Source organism: Lynx canadensis, chromosome B4 (genome assembly GCF_007474595.2).
Source record: "Lynx canadensis isolate LIC74 chromosome B4, mLynCan4.pri.v2, whole genome shotgun sequence".
Lineage (NCBI taxonomy): Eukaryota > Metazoa > Chordata > Mammalia > Carnivora > Felidae > Lynx > Lynx canadensis.
This window is the reverse complement of record NC_044309.1, coordinates 60,793,011-60,807,537: the sequence shown is the minus strand read 5'-3', so window position 1 is coordinate 60,807,537 and position 14,527 is coordinate 60,793,011. Positions and strand designations below refer to the sequence as shown.

The following is a 14,527-nucleotide window of genomic DNA, read 5'->3' as shown; positions in this document are numbered from 1 at the left end:
GACAATCTACAGAATGGGAGAAAACATTTGCAAATCATATATCTAATAAGGGTCTAGTACCCAGAATACATAAAGAACTCTCAGGAGCACCTGGGTGGCTCAGTCAGTTGAGTGTCGAACTAAGGTTCAGGTTATGATCCCAGCATTGTGGGATGGAGCCCTACATAAGGCTCTGTGCTGAGCTGAGCGTGGAGCTCGTTTAAAATTCTCTCTCTCTCTGCCCCCTTCCCCACTCACATGCGCTCTCCAATATATATAAAAAATTTTAAAAAGGAACTCTTAAAACTCGACAACAAAAAGACAAACAACCCAATTTCAAAATAAGCAAAAGAAGTTAATAAACACTTCTTTAAGAAAGATACAAAAATAACCAAAAGACACTTTAAACTGCTCAATATTATCATTAGGGAAATACAAATTAAAACCACAATGAGGTAGCAGTTCACACCCACTGAGATGGCCATAACCAAAGAGAAAAAAGGAAAATACCAAGTGTTGACGAAGATGTGGAGAATTGGAATCCTCATACATTGCTGGTAGGAATACAATATATACAGCCACGTGGGAAAATAGCTTAGCAATTCCTCAAAACGATAAACGCAGAATTACCACATTATGCAGCAATTTCACTCTTACATATACGCCCAACAAAATTGAATACAAGTACCCAAACAAATACTAGTATACAAGTGTTCATTGCAGCACTATTCACAATAGTGAATCAGCACAATAGCAAAAAGGTGGGGAAATCCAAATGTCCATAAACAGATGAATGGATAAACAAAGTGTGCTAAGTGCTATATATTATATATACAACAAATTATGCAGGCATAAAAAGAAATGGAATAGTAATAAAACATAGATGAACCACAAAAACATTATGCTAAGTGGATGAAATCAGACACAAAAGGCTACACATTATATGATTTCATTTATATGAAATATCCAAAACACAGGTGAATCCATAGAGAAAGCAGATTGTGTTTGCTAGGGGCTGGGGAAAAGGGAAAATGGGAATGACTGCTTAATGAGTGCTGGGTTTCCTTCTGGGGTGATGAAAATATTTTGGAACCAGATAGAGTTCCACAAAATTGTGAATGTACTAAATGCCACTAATTATACACTTTAAAATGATTACTTTTATGTTATGTAAGTTTCACCTCAATAAAAAAATAATCAAAAAGAAGTGTTTTAAAAAATGTTTGAAAGTGTCCAGGAGCAGTACTTGCTACATTATCAATACTTAAAAATAGTGGTTACTATTACTGCCATTACATACATCACAATATATCATTGCAGTAATTGGTCCATAAACACAGGTAGTCCCTATGATACCTGTGATATTGACATAACTGCTTCAATTCCAGGATCTTAACCTGTAAAATTCATTTTCTTACTACAACTTTGATACTTCTATTTGTACTACCCTATCATTCCTACCGAACCTGTTATTCACCCCTATTGAAATTTCTAGTATCCCAAACCACTCATTATTCTCTCAGCCTATCAATAACTCCTCCTTTCTAACTCCCAACTTTCTGTTAATAATGCTAAAGCTTTTGTCTTGATTTCTTCCTTGATCACTCTTTATCCTTCTAAATGCCTCTGTTTCTTTTCCATGATTAACATTGTGTGTTATACACCAATAAATACACTCAATACATTCAATAGGTAATAGACAAACCTACCCAGGGGCCAATGTTTGGGCTTCTCAATTGAGACTAATCAATCTGAGGAATAGAAAGAAATAGAAATGAAAAGTGAACAGATCCTCAGACACCTGTAGGAAACCATCAAGCATGCCAACATAAAAACTATGGCAGTTCCAGAAGAGACAAAGGGGCAAAAAGAATACTGCAAGAAATAATGACGAAAAACTACCCTAAGTTTACTTCCCAAAGTATACTTCCCAAAGTACACACACACACACACACACACACACACACACACACACGCATGCACAGTTCATCAATAGATGCCTTCTGGAATACTTTAAGTGGGGGGAAAAAAGTATATGCTGGTTAAAGAATCAGATCCACCTTATAATTCCCAATTTACCACCTAAACAATCTGCTAAATTATTTTGCTCAGATGAAAGTAACTATGATGATAATATCCATGGTCCTGCTATGTGAAAGAAAAATCATCTAAAAATTTCATGTATATGCTGCCTCACTTGTTCATAAGATTTTCTACTCCTAAGTACTTTGTAGGAATCACACCACAAAACATTTTGCAATCTGACTAGATTCTAAGTGCTCAGAGGACTTCTCAACAACCATATGGAAATCACTTTGTATGTGCATGACTGCGACACAGAATAACCCTGTGGCATTTCTTACCTCTCCTATTTATAACAAGAGAAGCAAGATCAGTAACACCTAAATTTGGAACTATAGAAAATAAAACTCAGTACACCAATGAAGATAAAGTCTCCTACAAAAGGTTCTTGCAACAAAAGGTACTATACAAGTATCCTTAACTAATGACTGTGGAAAAAAATCACATACACCAAATAAGCAGGAGATATTTTACACCATTCACTTTAAGCAGAAACTAGTCCTAAAAAGAAATTAATAAAATATACCTCTTCTGCATAACAGACAAAATAAGTAACTTAAAATATCTAAATGCCTCATGAAAACCATCAGCAGTTAATAAACACTGTTTTCCCATTCAGCAGAATAGAAAATAAATCTTCATTTCAATTTGTCCTGTGATTCAGATGGGTGGCCCATTTAATGCCATTCAGGTTTCATAGGCTTATTTTCAATTTTTCATGTCCAATGTGGGCAAACTGTTGGAATAAAAGGTATAACCTCATGTTAAGTTGTCTTTATTAAATCCATAATTAAAATAATGATACTCTCACTTTTACCAACTATCTTCAATGATGTCTACACATGTAGACATGTAGTTTTTTTTTTTAATGTTTTTATTTATTTTTGAGAGAGAGACAGAGTGTGAGCAGAGGAAGGACAGAGAGCGAGGGAGACAGAATCCGAAGCAGGCTCCAGGCTCTGAGCTGTCAGCACAGAGCCCGTTGTGGGGCTGGAACTCACTGACCACGAGATCATGACCTGAGCCAAAGTCAGTCACCTGAGCCACCCAGGTGCCCTTACCCATGTACTTTTCTAGTAATATTCATGTGAGTCCCTATCAATGAAGCACATCCACAGATTAATGGATCTTACATAATACCGCAACACTATCCCTACCACAATGGTAGAAGTTCTGAATTCTCATAATACAAAAGTAAAGCATCTTGAAATGATCGTGCAGATCGTGCAAATCTTACCACAAGGTTGGACACAACATAAAAGGCAATTTGGCTGGCCTCTCCATTAGCTAGGCCTTCTTTTGGTAGGAGATGCACATGGTCAATGATAACAAGGCTGGCAAAGGGGGAAAAAAGTCAGTCTTCCCCAAATAGCCGGAAAAAGTGACTTCATGCTTTACAAAACAGTGGTTACTTAGTTCATATAGTTACTCTATATGACAACAATGTGTTGGACTGAGTTATGTAAATACCAAAATGGACATACCCTTCTAAGGAAAACCACTTCGATAGAATTATTACATGCTGCATTTTAAAGTGAATAACATTAACTCTGCTCTTCATCTATTAAACCTGTAATTTTAAAAAATGCTTCCCATTTCAAAATTTTAAAAATTATATCCTTTGCTAGTAATACTAAATATATCCCTAATTCTTTAAGTAGGATTATACGTCCTATAGCTAACACTCTTTGTAAAAGTAAAAAAAAAGAGGGTACAGGTAAAGAATATCTAACTAATTTAAAATTTAAAAATATACAAAGACATAAATTTGGATAAACATTTTACAAGTGACTGATACCATCTCATGTTGAGTTATTAATTTGCTTAATGAGTTTATTCTAAGCATCAAAATTAAAACAGATTCAGAATAAACACAAGATACACAAAACACAAGAACTCAGTATTGGCAGTATAGCACATGAATAAAAGAAAATTCAGGAAGACTTGTTATCAAACCCCTGCTCTACGACTTACTATTAATGCAACCTTGGATAAATTTGCTCGCTTGTATGAGACTCAATTTCTCTGGCTATGAAGTGGGAAAAATACTACCTACCTCGAAAGGTACTGGGTGGAATTCAATAAAACAACAGACAAGGAGTTTTTAGAAACTCTGCATATGCATCTATATAATGCTAGGCTCAAAGATTTCCATAATTCTTATCAAAAGAAGAACATGAAAAGTATTTCACACTACACTAAATGCATCCAGAATTCTATCTAGATTATTGGCAGCAAAAAAACAATGTATGCAGAAAAGCTGTTCAATCATTTTAGACTCTAAACCTATAAAAGAAATGGTTTGAACTAGATAAAATCTAAGGTACTCTGAGTTTCTAAACTTCTAGGATTCTATCTTAAAGTGATGCCCAGAAAGTCAATATGTCGACTACCACATTTTGCTCCAAAATTTATTACGATAAATAACGCAGAGGACAAATTCTAAGAATATCAAATAAAACAAAGAGGCAGTGTATATTAAGAATCTGAAGAGAGGTGTCTGGGTGGCTCAGTCAGTTAAGTCAGTTAAGCCAACTCTTCATTTTGGCTCTGGTCCTTATCTCACAGGTTCGAGCCAGGAGTAAGGTTCTGCACTGACAGGGCAGAGCTTGCTTGGGATTCACACTCTCTCTCTATCTAACCCCTCCCCCACTCTCATAAACACAGGTGCTCTCTCAAAAAATAAACTTTAAAAAAAATCTTACCAGAGTTATGCACAAAAATGTTTAATGTTAATTCTAATGGGGAAAGCTTAACTATAAATCAAGAACTTACAAATCAAGTTATCAAAAAATTCATGATGTAGCGAGCACTTACAATGTAATGCTACTGAAAAGAGAAAAATATAAAACAATATTTACAATTTTGTTTTTAAAATGTTTTCAGAAGAAAAAGACCAAAAGAAAAACCAGCAAAATGTTTGCAGAACTTATTTCATGTTAACAGAAATGGGTTAGCGTTTTTTTCTTCATAGGATTCTTTATTTCCCAATTTTCTACTATAATCTACTATGATTTCCACAATGAAAAAAAATACAATATTCACCCATGCTAAAACAGCAAACTAGAGGCTAACAAAACTTCCCCTATCTGATGAAAACTGTTTACAAAAAACCTAGAGCTAACTATTTAATGGTGAAAGACTACATGCCTTACCTACTAAGATAAAAAAACAAGGCAAGGATGCCTACTCATACTTGTCCTATTCAACATCATACTGGAGGTTCTGGCCAGTGCAATCAGACAAGAAAATGAAATACAGCTGACCCCTTAACAACTCAAGGGTTAGAGGCACCAACCCTCTCACTGTCAAAGATCCACATATAACTTTTGACCTAATGATGATTTTAATTGTAAATTATACCTCAATAAACCTAAATTTCAAAGGACATGGGACATGCCCTTTTGAAAATTACACATCAAATTAAATGAGCTACCTCCAGTTCACTGGGTTTGGGGGTGGGGGTAAGACAGTGAGGAAACCAAAAAATCCTTAGAAATATTACAAATAAAAAAAATCAATTTACCATCAAGATTTATCAATAAGAACAGATACTGATACAAAGAATTAACCTAAAAAGAGTTGCCTTTTTTATTAAGTTCTGTTTGAACAGAAAATAACAAAATTTGATTAGCTAACAAGACCAAAGGTCACAAGCAACAGGTTGATAAAGGAACATTGTGATTATGAGCCAGAATTCAGAAACAACTTATCTAACATTTCACTTGCAATTTACTAATGGAAATGGTCTCATCCAGCCCAATGCACTGCCACCCCAACTTCTATTAAGAGAAATACAATAAACTTTTAAATAGCTTTCTTTATTTGTAACAATCCTATATACTTTATAAGTCATGTATCTACAAGCTAGGGGTGGCTCTTACTTGGCAAATTCCTATTTATCCATTTAACCTTCAGATCAGCTCATTCGTAACCATCGTTCGTTCTTTCTTTTTCTTTCTTTACTGTCACTAATAATAATAATAATAATAAAGTGCTGTCCTGTCACTAAAAAAATAAGTAAGTGCTGTCCCTCTCTGATGACTCTGCAGTTTCTTTTTTCTGGTGTAAGTATTAAAATGATTACAAAAAGCTCTAAAAAGTTTTGAGCTGATTACTCCAATAAGAAGATACATTTTCCCATGTAATAAAAGAGGTAAATTTTAACTTTCATCACTTTGTTTTATGTTTATTCCATTTGGCTTATACTGTTGCTAGGAAACCAATTCATAATAAGATTTCCAAGCACACGGAACAACCCTAGCCAGCCAACTTTGTAACCAGGGCAATTGGCGACCACACAATTTACTGGCTAGCCAGCACCACACAGGTGCGCTCTCCCTGGCATCCCCCTTGCTCTATTTACCTAACAGGTACAGTAAGTACAGCCAATTCCTTCATTGCAACAGAAATTGTAGCACAGGGCAAATGGGATGATTAGAAGTGTAGAACTCTCTGATGTCAGAGAACAAAGTGAATCTATTGTCACTCCCTGTGGTCCCACCCAACTAAACATTCTGGGTATTTTGTCTTAAATTGTACGGTGAAATGTTAGCCCAACCCAATCACTCCACCAGGCAGCATTTAAACTACTCCCAAAAGCCATCACTAACTACCGCCCGGATAAATATTTGGAGAGGATGGTGGTATCAATATCTGCACAGTTCAGAAGGGAAGGGAAGTAAAAGAGTCGGAATTCTTAAGGGGACGCTGAGTCACCTACAGCTGTGGCCAGGATTTCACCCTCCAGGAAATCAGGCTCTGCCCCAACTCGCATCATGGAAGCAAGTAAAAGTAGCAGCAACACCATCCTACCAAAAAAACATCCAGCTCTACTTTTAATAGGGTTACCACTCCTTAAGGTGAAGCCAGAAATAGATTTCATGTCCAAAGCTTTCCACCACAGTATACAACTTGGGCAGAAGGAAGAAACATCTTTATTGTGGGGAAAGGGGGCGCACTTACAGGGATGAAGGATGCCTCACCACTTGGAAAGTTACTGGCTCCTGCCGTAACCTCAAAATGCCCCTTGTATGGCAACATGTGGCCCAGAGTATCTATAAGGTAATGTGGCTGACAGGTGTTGTAGAGCTTTTATGCCGGTGTACACAACGAAGCAGAGGGGGAAACATAAATCAGGCGCCATCGGTGAAAACTTGGCAAGGATCTAAATGTCTGTTCGGTGGGAGCTTCGGTGACACAATAATCACGTGCACTTGTCCATAGACGTTCGGAAATATTGGATTCTGGAATGTACAAGGGCTGAAACCTGCCGGCAGAGCAAGTACCGGTTGGCACTCAGGGCCGAGGCAGCAGGGATCCGTTCCAGCCCGAAGCAGGTCACACCTCCAACTCCCGGTCCCGGCCACCTCGGAGGGGAGAGGCCGGAGCTAGCGAGAGGCAGAAGCCGGGCCGCGTTCCCCGCCCGCGCCCAAGCCGCCTCGGGCGCGCCCCCGCCTCACGCGGCCCCGGCCCCCCAGACCCAGGCCCGGAAGGCGAGCTTCCATTTACCTGCTCCCCGCTCTGGCTCCCGCCGCCGCCGCCTCCGCGCCGCTCACCCAAACAGCCAGGTGAGCCACCCCAGCAGACGGCCCCGCAAGCGCACACCCGGGGCACGACCCCAAACCCGTCGTGGGGGAACGCGACCCCAGCCACACAAGTTGGGATAGCCCACGCACCACCCGGCTTCAAGCACCTCTGCCCCCGGAAGTTGATTTCCTCCAAGGCCCGCCCAGAGCTGCGCTTGTCACTCAACGCCAACACGCGCGTCACGTGACCCGAACTGAGGGCCCCATCTTCAGAGCCACGCCTCTAATGGCTTGAGTAGTCCATGGAGGGTTGCCTTCTGAAAGGGGTTGACGCAGAAACTACCTCCTGTTGATTATAGCTTCTCATTCCTCTAGAATGACAGACGCAGTTCCTATGCCTAATGTATGCAAATAAAACCATCCGCAAAATGATACTCCCATCTGGGATTCTATAGGACTGTTCCTGAGAAAAGCCTGCCTGATGTTTTCACCACCTCCAGGCAGAGTTCAATAAAAACGGACTTAGCCAAATGCCTGACGGGTAGTAAGTGCTCAAGAAACAGTTGACTGGACGACTGCTCCATTTCTTCTCTGCATATCTGAACACTCAAGCACCGGAAGGCACCTAAACCCAGAGCCTCTCCAGACCATATGACATCAGTCAAAGACTCTGCTTGAGAATTATTTTTGTTCTTGGCCTCAGCTCCGGATCACAGCAACTTATATATGCCATCTCTGTTTCAGAGACAGTTTATTTTCAGCTGCCAAGCCACTTTTTTCCAAGCCTTCAGTCAAATAATTTCTCCTGAAGAAAAAGAAAAGAGAATGACATAACTGTCAGGGTTTTATTTCAAAAGAAGAGTGGTTATATAGATTTTTTGTGTGTGTTCATATCAAAGTGTCAATAACTGTTAAAGAGGAACAGTCAACTAGCAAGTCACTTGTCAATGATTCTTCCATCTTTGACATGGGAGAGATTTGAAGAACATTTATTTAGCAATTTTTTTATTAAATGTCTACTTGGCTTACTGGACTAAGTTGTGGCAATCTGAGAATGGACCAGATTTCATTCAAGATGTTTGCCTTCAAGGAGTTTATAGTCCAGTGGGAAAAATAAACAAGTAAAATCTGGGAACTTTAAGCATAAATCTCTGGAACATTCATAGTCATTGTATAACAGGAATTCTTTAACATTTTGGATATTATTTTCTCATCTTTCCACTGAACAAAATTGACTCAAGCCTTTAATAATCTCTGCTGTGTACTTGCAGTGGAAAATGTCAACAAGTAATCCTAACAATTCTCCAGGAAGTGGAGGCTCAGGTGGTTAGTGAGTAGTCCCAATATTGAGCTCAAAAGTCAGTCTACATCCATTTTTTCTGTCGTGTGTTTCTATCATGAACACGTTCCCATTATAGCAGATTGATGCTTTCTTACCCAAATTTATTTACCTATCTACTAGACCACGAAGTCAAAGACCACTTTTCATTTGTATATCTGTGAGTCTGCTTCTTATTTGTTTTTGTATATGCATCAATATCATAGTATTTAGTGATTAGAAGAAAGATATTCAATAAATGCTTCTTAAACCAAGTACAGTTACTTTTATATCATTTTGTGTCTCATCCCTTTCTGCTGGAAACCTCAGATGAGTTTCTGAGAGTTTTCATTGATATGTCTGTATGTTTCCTCTGTCCCACTTACTCCAATATTCAATATTAAACAGACTTACGATAATAATAGAAACTAATACTTATTGAACATTTGCTATGTGCTGGCATAATTATCTTATGTGACTGGCTAAATATTTTGAATCTACTATCTAATTTGCCATAACATTAATCCTCCAAAGTAAGTATATTAATATATTCACTTTTTAGATAAGGATAAAGAGTTACGGAGAGTAATTTAACCAAGTGGTAGAGCAGGATCCAAAGCCAGGCCTGCCCGATGAAAGGATTTGTTTATTCACCACAACACACTGCCTCTGCTTTTCACATCATTTGTTTATCAGTGGATCCAAATTTCACCACCTCCATGAAGTCTTTCCCTCCCTCACATAGTAATTTGTACTTTTTCTTTTTTAGTCTAAACTCAATGGTTTTTAGTATATTCACAGAATTGTGCAACCATCACCACAATCAACTTTGGGATATATTTATCACCTCAAAAGGAAATCTCGTACCCTTTGTCAGTCACTCCCCATTCCTCCCATTCCCTGCCCCTTAGGCTTAGACAAACACTAATCCACTTTGTATCTTTTTAGGCTTGCCTATTCTGGACATTTCATATGAATGCAATCATGCAATATGTAGTCTTTTGTGACTGGCTTCCTTCACTTCACATCATGTTTTCATAGTTCATTTAACCATTCCTCAGTTGGTGGACATTTGAGTTGTTTCCACTTTTGGGCTATTCAAATAATGCTTCTACAAACATTCATACACAAGTTTTTGGGTAAACATAACATTTTCATGGATATATATACCTAGGAGTGGGATTGCTGAGCCATTTGCTAATTCTGCTTAACCTTTTGAGAAACTGCCAGATTGTTTTCCAAAGTGAAAAACATTTTACATTCCCACTAGCAATGTGGGAAGGTTCTAATTTCTCCATAGTCCTCTTCTTATCTCTTCAAGAACTTAAGTGTACTAGAATTTATCCCTCTGTTACGTTAGGACTTACAACTCTATTACTTTTCAGGGTATTTTTCATAAGCCATCTTGTATTATTATTTACCTTTGTAATGTATGTATTTGCAGGCCCATCACCCTAATAGATTGTGACCTTTTGAGATGAGAAACATGGTTCCTGCCCTCAAGAGGATCAAATTTGGAGAAAAAGGTAGATAATCATATCAAATAGGGTGAGAACAAGCACTGAAATCAAGTTTATTGTTAACATGTGGAGGAGGAGCACCTCATTCAACCTGCATTCAACAAGAAGTACTTCTCAAAAATGTCAAGCTCAAGACGAGTATTGAAGAACCAGTAGGAATTGGCCAAGCTAAAAAGAGACAAAGAGTGCTCCATACACAGGCACATATACCTTTGTATGTACCTCCTTGCCTATGAACTGTAGAGGTAAGTATAGTGTGGAGGTTGGTATAGTGGAGGCAAAGGTGGGAATGTGTGGGAATGTGACAGGAGAAATGGGAACTGTAGATGGGTCAAGAGGGTTGGAGAATTTTATAAACTGTGAAGGAGTTTGAAATCTATCCTGTAGGCAATGGAAAACAAATGGATTGTTTAAGTGGGGTTGGGGAGAATTACTTTAGCAGCAGTGTGCAGGTTGGATTATTAGATAGGGAACGGGTTTTTCTCTGGAAAAACAGGGAAAGAAGACTGATAGAACAACTAGAATGAGGAATTGTGGAAGCCTGAGTAGAGGTGGTACCCATGAAATTGGCTAAAAGGATTTGAAAGGCATGTAGGCAGCAAAAACATAGGAAAGAACTGAAGGTGTATTCCTGGTTTCTGGTGCTATTCAAAGAGGTAGGGGATTCAGGAAGAAGATGCTACACTTGCTGGTAAGAATAATGAAACACCACAACTTAGTCCTATTGCAGTTTATATGCAGTTGCAGTCATCCACAGAAATGAGATGGATGTCCACCTAAAAGCTGGTCCACATTTCAAGACTTCTGATGCCACACATGCACCAAGAGGATGTAAGAAGATTTATTGGTCATGTAATGAGACTTTCTAGGAAGAGCAGGGTAAGTTTCCCAAAAAGTCCAAAATGGCTGGGAGAAGGGTGGAAGGAGGTTGGAAGAGAGACTGGCTCTTGGGGGTTTTATGGTGGCTAGGGCATGGTGCTAGGGTGAAAATTCCTACATAGGGGCCAAGGCTTGTGTGGCTTGAATTTCCCACTGGCACCAAAGAAGGGAGCACCCAGGCTTTCTCATCAGCCTGCACAGATGTAGGGCAAGAGGGAACAGATGAAGGCTTGAAAGTTGTCAACCTTCAAACACCAAATATGGAGTCAGAGTCTTTACTACGTATGTTTAGAGTTTAGTTTCATTTTGTTTACTCCAACAAGAAAATAATGTAATTGTTGTATCTTTACATGCTTTGAAAATGATTGTAGCGGATACTTGCCTTCTCAAAATCTATTGCACTCTTCCCACACTGTGTGGCACACACCTGAGAAATTTGGGTGGAATTAACCTCACCTTTAACCAAAGTGAGTCTAATCAGGATAACCCTGACCTATGATGTTCCCTTAGCCACATATGGTTTGGGATTGAGCACCAATCATAGGACTTTTGCCCCAAAATTGTGTAGTATGGCTCCCTCTCCCTCTCGATGTGAATGAGAAAGCATATGATCCTTGTTGCCGAAGGCAGTCATTTTGTGACCAAGAAAATGAAAGAGAAATGGAGCTGAAACCTTGATCAAATAAACAAAGATCTATAACATTGTATATAAGCAAAAGGATGTAAAATACAAACTGTGAAATTTTTAAATAAGCACTTTTCTGGCCCCTTTCTCTTTCTATACTCGATTGTTCCATTATGTGAGCCTTCAAATCAAACCAGCATGGAGTCTGACCGTTTTGCTACTCTCCTCAGTATTGAATACTGAATAGTGTATTGAATATTGGTTAAGTCAGTTTGAATTTGTTACTATTATACTTTCCCTCAAGATACTTTCCTGTACGTAATGTGATATAAATGTGCACATATGTGTTACTTAATTTACTTTATCCCCTAATGGTTGTCAGTTGCCATAATCTAGATTTCCCACCTTAGGTGTATTCAGCTGGCATTTAATCAGAAAGACTGCATTCCAAACGTAGTAACCATAAATGTTTCTGCTATCATATCTTCCATTAACACTTGAGGCTTTGCTAATCAATGGATGTGATAAACAGGTTTTCATAAGTGAAATTAGGGGCTCTCTATTAGCATAATGGATGTTATAAATTGACTCTCATTGATGAACCAGTGGTGTTCATGATACAAAGATTGAATAAAATATTTCAGAGACAGTCCCTACCTTGCATGACCAAGGTTATAAGAAGCTAGCAAACTCCGTAGTCTGCACTTTTAGGAACAGCACCCTTCAGACCCTCAAACAAAAAATGTCTAAAATCCTAATAATCTTCAGTATGCCAACGATGGAACAGTTTAATTTCTGCTTAACTGGAGGAAAAATCACACTCACTATGGAGGTGACTGGAGACATCACGCTTATTATGGAGACAAGGAATAAATTACTGTGCCCTTCCCTCCCGACTGTAGGTTCATTTTTTAGAATATCCCCAATGCAGATGCCATTAAACTGAGATCTTGGGATGGGCCGTTAAACTAAATTCAGACTGGCAGAGTGTGAAGGGCTACTAGTAAAGAGAAATTCCAAGATATAAAAACTTGGACTACACATGGTCTCTGACCATAGTTACTTGCCTACAGAAGCAACAAGAAGCAATCAGTTCAAAAACCTAATATTAGCAGGAAGATATATTATTAAATAAACCTCAAGCCTGACTGATAATAGCCTGTGACTATTTAATCTTAAGCCTCAGACTTCTACATTCAACCTGATAGGAAATAAGCTGCCAAAATAGTGTAACCTCTTAAAAAGAGCATCTTCCCCCAATGACCATCTCGGACGGGGCCATAAAGAACACCGAGAGCAAAACAGTACCTGCCAAAAGAATCCATACCACTGCTATCCAGGAATCCTAACTACTCCTGTCTACAGATTAGGACAAAGATCAGTGACTACTATGTAATGTTTCCAGATATACCCTGTTTAATTGGGACTTTTCATTGAAATTACTTTGTCCTTTCTCTTTCATTGCATTTTGCATTTGTTGTCAGTAGGTGACTTGTCACTGGTTGCTAGAGCACAAGGAACTCCAGATGAAGATATAACACTTTGCAGAGACAGAAAGAAGATGCTCACTAATTACAGTGGTGGTGAGCAATAGGGTACACTACAGTGGATGTGGCAGTTGTTATCCAAACATGCATTTCACTCTGCCCCCATTGTGTAGTATTCAGATATATTGGATGAGCTTAACCCTAACCTTTTGATGGTTAGTCCTAATTGATGGAGGCCAGAAGTTACTCCCAAACCCCTTGCCACCATAAGTGGGGGCAGGCAGACCCAGTCCCAAGTCAATCATGGCATTACCCTAACCACAAGAATTGCTTCAGGGATCGTCCAATAGGCACAAAACTCAGGACCAATGTTCAGTGCTTGTTGGAAGGAACTTTCTGTCTTCCTGTGAATCCAAGCGGAAAAGTGTGTAATTCCTATTGCTTTTAATAGTCATCTTGTGACCATAAAGGAAACCAGTCTGAGGATAAAAACAGATACAGATTATAGAACAAAGATGATATAATTCAGAGAAATGGAGCTGAAGCTTTGATCAAATCAGTTCTAAAGCTTCTCTCACCTCTATAGGACTTTTCATTTATCCAAACAATTTTCATTTATCATTTAATCCAATGTGAATTAGGTTTTCTGTTACCTTCAATCCCAAGAGTTTTAACTGGTAGAAAGATTTTGTATCTCTGTCTTCATATTAAATGTCAGAAAATGAATTGCCATTTTCTTAAAATGGGAGTTTTTTCCACCTTCTTCGCTTTCCCTTTGTCTATGTTCATGCCAGAGTGAGACTGAAAATGATGTACTGTCCCTGAGCAGTTCTTTAAGATTCATATGATACTCAGCTTTCACATTAATCCAATGGAAACTATTTCAGATATGTTTTTAGAACAATATATATAAAATATGGAAAGAGTATACTAAGAAAGTCTTCAATCAGGTCCCTCCTCTAAGCAGGTCTCTTATGAATTCTGTGCAGCATCTAACCCATTTATGAAATCTCCATTATATAGGAGATACATGATCTCTCACTTCACACTAGTTTGCAAGTTGTCATTAGCCACCATTTTGGTTTGCACAGTTTGGCTTGATTCATAAC

At 38.5% G+C, this 14,527-nt stretch overlaps 1 protein-coding gene across 5 annotated transcripts in view; it reads right to left on the bottom strand.

Moving 5' to 3' along the window:
• Positions 1 to 7,780, bottom strand: part of CCDC91 (coiled-coil domain containing 91) — a 355,118-nt gene extending 347,338 nt beyond the window's left edge. For 2 of the 5 annotated variants that reach the window (XM_030322071.1, XM_030322075.1), the window contains exon 1: positions 7,573 to 7,769. The gene's annotated coding sequence lies outside the window, so the exon portion shown is untranslated. Of the gene's footprint in view, positions 1 to 7,026; positions 7,331 to 7,572 lie in introns of all 5 variants that reach the window. The other 3 variants (XM_030322073.1, XM_030322072.2, XM_030322074.1) reach the window with 3 other exon arrangements.
• Between the last annotated feature and the right edge of the window lie 6,747 nt (positions 7,781 to 14,527).